A 6,681-nucleotide genomic window follows, 5' to 3' on the forward strand; every position below is an offset into this window, starting at 1 on the left:
GCATCATTACTCCAGTGTTCATTGACACATGTTCCTTCAGAAATCATTCTAATATGCTGATTTGCTGCTCAAGTAATATTTATTATTATTATTATTATTATTATTATTATTATTATTATTATTATTATTATTAATGCTGAAAGCTTTGAAATACTGCTTAATATTTTTGTTGGAAACCGTGATAATGACCGTGACCTGAAATGTGCTATTTTTTAATAATAATTTTTACCACTATATAGTTCACAATATCTAGTGAGCACTAGTATACCATTCTGAACATTCTAATGAGTCTAACTTTGACATCTCACTTCTGCACTCCTACATTCAAGTATTGTGAACAGGTGCAGCACTCTCCACCTGCTCTCAATAGAGTTAAAATATCTAATTGAGAAATTACCGTAGACATTAACCCAGCTAATTAGTCGGATTTAAACCTTGCAGACGCAGCACACGTTATAATCATTTCATTTGTCAGACATACTGACTTAAAAGGAAAGCCGTTTTACCTTCTCTGAACACTGTCACCAGTTTTAATATGCTTTGATGCATCAGATATTACAGTACATGCTGGTGTTTTATGTTTGTTTATAAATGCAGGTGCTTACGAACTCATCTCAGAGAAATGTGGAGGTGGCTGTACTGTGACAAGGGTTTTCTTCTTGGTCTGTGCTGTAGAATGGAATAGGAAAGAGCTGGTTGGATCTTACAGTCCTGATTGAAACCATTTAAAGTGATTCACAGGTCTCTGGGAAACAGATCTCAGGAAACCACAGATTATAAGAAATTGGACACAGCCATTTTGGCTTAATTAAATTTCTAATTACAAATGCTTCTGATTCTATAATTAACAAAGTACCATTAAACTGCAAATTATTGAACTTTTTCATGCTATTTCTGCCTGTATTGGCATATTCCATTATAAAAAATTATATATATAAAAAAAAGATTCTGTACATCATATTTTTAAATCTCATTACCACAAGTGTTCTGGATGGTTGCCAGTACATTGCGAGAAACGACATAATTGTAAGATAAAAAGTAAAAATTGTGATAAAAAATGTCAGAACACAGTCACAATAACCTTTTTTTTTAAATTGCATTTTACCAGCAGAATTGTGAGATGTAAACTCAGTATTTATAGAAAAAAATGGAATTGTGAGATTGTGCATTCAGAGAAAAAAATGATGAAACAAATGAAAAACAAATGAAAAAATGTGAGCTGTAAACTTTGAACTGCGGGAAAAGTCAGAATTCTAAGTTTGTTTCAATTATGACTTTTTTTTTCAAATTGCGAGGAAATTCTGAATTTTGAGATAAAAAAAACAATTACTTTTTTTTTATTTTGTATTCAGTAGCGGAAGAAAAACTATTGCGAGAAGTAAACTCATAATTCAGAGAGAGAGAAAAAACAGAATTGTAAGATATAAACTTGGAATTGCTAGAAAAGTCGGAATTCAAGTTTATATCTTAGAATTCTGTGTTTATATTTCAAAATTGCAAAAAAGAAAAAAAAGTCTAGCCTGACTTCGTCATACTCATATTCTAGGCAGATGTTGTGGGCGGGGTTCGGGCTGGTACCCAGGCTAAAAAAAGTCCATATTGTGAGATAAAAAGTCACAATCGTGAGACAAAATGTCACAATTAACTGTTTGATTTTTTTATTCCATAATGGAAATAAAAAAGTTGAATTGTGAGATGTAAACTCTGTATTCAGAGAAAATTTGAATTGAAGATGTAAACTTAGTATTCCGAGAAAAAATAATTATGAGCCGTAAACTCAGAAGTGCAAGACAAGTCAGAATTCTTTGTTTTCAAACAAAGTCCGAATTGTGAGATAAAAAATATTTTCATGAATAATAATAGTAATGCCTACCTTAGCACCTTTTACTGAGTTTGAGTAAACCACTGCTGGGATTCGGCTGAGAATCTGACAGGACAGAGACACGTTCTCATGCAGACAGGTGTGTTTTGGATGAAGGGTCATTGAATCTCTTCACACTTTTCCGGTGTGAAGAGTCCTTACAGATCTCACCCTCACAGCAGGACAACGACTCCCGCTGCTCTCTGCCACTCATCTTTACTGTACGTCTGAATCTGACTGTATAGAGGACAAAAGAGTTTATATAGTGGAACAGAGGGACTCTTGGCGTACAGAGCAGTGTGTCTCTTTTCGACTGGTTTTCAGTGAAATCTCAGTTGTTTAACGTCAATCACAGCTTGCTGTTAGAAGTGCAGGAACATGATGTTCATTATGCATGATTTACTTAGTAAATGTAGTAAAAGTTTGTTTCTAATATCTCAATAATTATAATAATAATACATTTTATTAGTAAATAGACGAGTAAAATACAAACATAACAAGGGGGCATTCCATGTACAGCTTTATAAGTTAAAATAGGCATTTTAAACTCAATATGTGATTGAAATGGAAGCTAGTGCAGATTACAAAGGACACCACTGATGTGCTGACATGAGGATGTGTGAGTAAGAACATGTGCTGCTGAATTCTGGATGTATTGCAACCATTTAATAGATTTTGCCGGTAGACCAATGTAAAGTGAATTGTAATAATCAATTCTTAAAGTAATAAGGCTGTGGATGAGCCTTTCCGCAGCAAGTGTAGAAAGGAAAGGCCTAATCCTAGCATTTCTGGAATGATGAAATGCCGATTTTGCAACACTCTTGGTTGCTGGTGTGCCAGTAAAAAGAACCTCAGCATTAGAGCTATTCAATGTTAAAATTTGTGTTGCATCCATAATTTTATGTCCTGTAAACATTCAAAAAGGATTGTGGAACTGACTGTAACATCAGACTTTGAGCTGATGTAAATTTGGATATTGTCAGCATAGAAATGATACCCAAGATAGTGTTTCCTAAAGGTTTGCCCTGCATGTACTGTAAGTACTAAAAAGTATAGGACCCAAAACAGACCCTTGAGGAACACAATACTGGACCAGGCTAATGTCAGATTTGTTGTTTCCCAGAACAAGGTAAGGATCCTAATGTAGGATCTGAACCATTCAAGCACAGTGCTAGAAATACCGAGCCAACTCTTTAGTCTATCAAGCAATATAGAGTGACACACTGTGTCAAATGCTGCACTCAGATCTAACAAAACCAAAATGGTTAAGGCACCAGAGTCAGCTGAGACAAGGAGGTAATTCATGCTGTTGGGACAGGGTCAAGAATACAAGTGGTTGAGTTCATTGTCAGCACTAGTTTTGAGATGTAATCAATGGTAACTGAATTTTAAATGAATTTTCTTAACAGTCTTAAAAATTGTGTTTGGATCTGCAGTACCATCATTTATAATGTGTAAATAGTGTTCAGCTCGTCACCTTAAAGGCTTCACTGTACTGAATTTAGTGTTCATCACATGAGTTTATGGACAGTTAAGCCTGACTTTTTTGTATTGCCGCTCAAGTTGCCTATTTTTAACCTTGAGTGCCCTAAGCTCATTTATATTCCAATGGGATGTTTTCATAAATGAGACAACATGTTCCTTCTTAGGAGGAAGGATATCCAAGTCAGATGATAAAATTGAATTGTAATGGCCAGCAGTATTACTTGTTGGATGCTCTAAAATCAGACTTGAAAAATGATCACAATCAATATTCTTGACATTTCTAAAACTAATCACTCTCGTCTGAGAAGATGATCTTGTAGAAGGGACACGAAAATTAAAAGTAAGAAGCTTATGGTCACTAATACATATGTCATAGCTCTCAAGCTGGTTGTTGTCAACCCCAACAGAACACACCAAATCAAGTATGTGACCTTTGTTATGGGGAGGGAAATTAACATGCTGGGTCAAATTAAAACAATAAGGGGTCTCCAAGAAATTTACAGTATGATAGCAAGTTAATTATCCTCAAGAATATTACTGTCACCAGTGAGAATCATAGCTGGAAAAATAGAACTAACCGTTGCAAAAAGTTCTGTGAGATCATCAATAAACAAAGGATTTGATTTACAGTAAGTGGACTATAGATAAACAGAATAAAACAGAAGATGGCATTTTACGTTTAGTTAGTGTTTCTGTAAAACATATGACTGCCTTTTTTTTTTTTTTTTTTAAAGAGTAGTGTATTGCTACATGAACATGCTATCTAATTTGACATAAGAACATGTGAAATGTGTAAGATCTAAAATGCATGAGATGTTAACTTTAAAAGGGTCCAAAAAGTAATATATATATAGTGAACTCCTAGGGTGAAATTAGGTTTTAGTTGCCACAAAACACAACCACAAGAAAGGCATATGCAGAGTTAACCAAACTGAGGCTTTTATTCAGCCAAGGAAAATGGAGGGTCCAAAAAGAAATCCAAACAGAAGCTTAAGTTCTTCCGAGGCTGGGGTATCTTCATTATCTTTGTTGTTGGTGTTCACTATGTCCATTTCATGGCAGGGCCACCTTAGAAAGGGAGACAGAGCATAGAAAAAGCAGGTCAGTAAGCACCACGTGACAAAATTCACCCGCTTTGCTCTTCAGCCAGTTGTCTTCAGTTACTTTTCAGCTTGTCTGCGCTAGACCATCCAGAGGTTTCAGCATCTTCTCCTGGGGCCATCCACCCAGACTGAAACAGAGATCCTAACTTTATGATGACCTCCATTAGGTCATCACTGACTACAGCTGTGGGTGGTTCCATGTCTGGAGGGTGAGCAGGTGGAAGTACGCATGACTGATGACTTTTCCTAGCCGGGGCCTGTTCCTCTGGTCTGGGGTTTCTCCTTCCCACATTGGCTTGCCACAATATATTTATATATAATTTAATAATAATTTATTTTTAATTATTTCATCATTGATTATAATCTTGTGAATGCATATTATCATTATAAAATTAGTTTTAAATAAAATAGTTTGGCACTTCAACAGCTTGCATGCATTTTTTATTTTATTTTACTTTTTCTGTAAATTCATTATGGAAACATAATTAGTCATATTGATGTAGATATGTCATATCGTGCTTAGTAATTGTGTACTGGTTTGTCGTATTGGATCATCGACTCATGAACTGTCTGTGCTGGAGAGTCTCAGGTTTGCTCTGATCTCCATGAAGCTCTTTGGGTTTTCGTCTGATGAATAGATGACCTGGTCATAGTTACCATGGAAATTGTAACCATGAGACATTTGTGATCTGTTGCTGAGACACAGAGGGCAGGTAAAGCTTGTTTTGGTGAAATCTGAAGAAGTGAAGTGTTGACGGCTGGATGTGAAAACCCACATAAATCTGTATTTTGTTTGAAGATTGTGGCTTCGTGTTCCTTCCTCGCCTGCACACTGGAAACAGATGGTTTCTCTGAAATGACAAATATCTGAGTTTGATGACAATATTGGCTGACAGAATGAGGCTGAAATGCATGTGTGTTTGTGTTTTCTTTGATGTTTCTAACTACAAACACAGCAGCAGGATCCATGATACAGGAAAGGATCTTGCCGATTGAAATAGTCACAGTACAGCAGTAAGGCATACACTAGTAGCATTTACCTATTCAAAGATGGAAATATTAGAAGAGTACAATTTCTATATATTCCAGAAGTCTTTTGAATTCATACAATAGCATTTTTCGGTCATTAGATACTGTATGTGAGAACCAGTGTATTTGATTGATGTTAATCCAGGTATAAAGCATCTTGAGTCAAACGGTTTGTAAGTGCAGAAGGACAAATGCAATTTGAGAGTTACAGTGAAAAGGAAGATTTTCAGTTTTAAAAGACTTAAATTGATGAACAGAAGTTTTATAGACTACTTTTTTTGTTTTGTTTGTTTTAGAAAAGAAAGTCATACCGGGTTTTGGAGCAAACATAATACTTGATGACAATTGATGACTGAATTAATTTGGCAGTTTTGCATGAAATATTTATTTTTTAAAGATATTGCCATTATCAAAATGACCAGATATCACACACACACACACACACACACACACACACACACACACACACACACACACACACACACACACACACACACACAAGTCACTGAAAAACAAAATGATTTTGAATGATAGTGTATAATAATTTATGTATAATTAACAGTTATTCCACTTGAGTGACAAAATCCATTTGTAATTGGACAATTTATAGTGAACCCTTGATAATGCCAATACGGACCACAACAAAGTAAATAAGACATGTTTAGAATATAGTTTTAGCTTTTGCTATTAATTTCTGCTAAATAATGCCAAAATAATAGCTTACACATTATACAGTATAATATGTTGTAATATATAAAAATTGAAATTTGAGCTCATATTGAGCTCAGTACACAAAATATGTATACTTTTAAAATGAATTTGTCACCACTACATTACTAAATTAAATTGCAAAAATAAAGTTCAAAAAATATGTTGTATTTGTAAATAAAAAAATTAAAGTAAAAAATAAATAAATAATTGAAAATATTGACTATTTATTTTAAAATTAAACCAGTGTTTTTGTTCTATTATTTCAGCTCAGTGGATCCAGTTTGCATGACTCCAGGGAAATGTCGGATTAAACGGAAGGAGAACTGAGGTTGCAGTCAGGTCATATCCTGGAAGGAGCTTGTTTTCTGTCATGGTACTGTACATTAATAATGCATACTTGTCTGAGAGGACAATCTGTGCAGGCTGACATGCATTTTGCTGCTGACAGACTGTAGAGAGAATATTACCCTTTTTATTTGAATAGTGACAAGC

The 6,681-nt window shown here is 34.7% G+C and overlaps 1 long non-coding RNA gene across 1 annotated transcript in view; it reads left to right on the plus strand.

Annotated features, from left to right (window-relative positions):
- The first annotated feature begins 4,918 nt into the window (after positions 1-4,918).
- LOC122134925 overlaps positions 4,919-6,681 on the plus strand; it is a 7,988-nt gene continuing 6,225 nt past the window's right edge. Inside the window, exons 1-2 of the long non-coding RNA XR_006153221.1 lie at positions 4,919-5,162; positions 6,456-6,562. This is a non-coding gene — a long non-coding RNA (uncharacterized LOC122134925). The remainder of the gene's footprint in view (positions 5,163-6,455; positions 6,563-6,681) is intronic.

Source organism: Cyprinus carpio, chromosome A2 (assembly GCF_018340385.1).
Source record: "Cyprinus carpio isolate SPL01 chromosome A2, ASM1834038v1, whole genome shotgun sequence".
Classification (NCBI taxonomy): domain Eukaryota; kingdom Metazoa; phylum Chordata; class Actinopteri; order Cypriniformes; family Cyprinidae; genus Cyprinus; species Cyprinus carpio.